Source organism: Penaeus monodon, chromosome 29 (assembly GCF_015228065.2).
Source record: "Penaeus monodon isolate SGIC_2016 chromosome 29, NSTDA_Pmon_1, whole genome shotgun sequence".
In the NCBI taxonomy this organism is placed as follows: Eukaryota; Metazoa; Arthropoda; class Malacostraca; order Decapoda; family Penaeidae; genus Penaeus; species Penaeus monodon.
Window position 1 is genome coordinate 20,147,671 of NC_051414.1, and position 201 is coordinate 20,147,871.

The 201-nt window shown below is 33.3% G+C and overlaps 1 protein-coding gene across 1 annotated transcript in view; it reads left to right on the top strand.

The window, feature by feature from the left end:
- LOC119591999 (mitogen-activated protein kinase kinase kinase 4-like) overlaps positions 1-201 on the top strand; it is a gene marked incomplete in the record, with an annotated part of 37,888 nt that overhangs the window by 15,434 nt on the left and 22,253 nt on the right.

Below are 201 nucleotides of genomic sequence, written 5' to 3' on the forward strand. Positions count from 1 at the left end.
CATGTGCATGCCCTAGGTTAGGGAATTGATTATGCAATTTTTCATTTCTTGAAGAAATTTATAATGCTACACAGATTTTTAAAGTGAGTCAAATTAGCAGAAGATATTTTTGTATCTGTCTCTCGACACATTCAGTTTGCAAACTGCCAATGCAGATTTCCTTATTATGATCAAGTCTTGACAAACAGGTTCTTGCATATA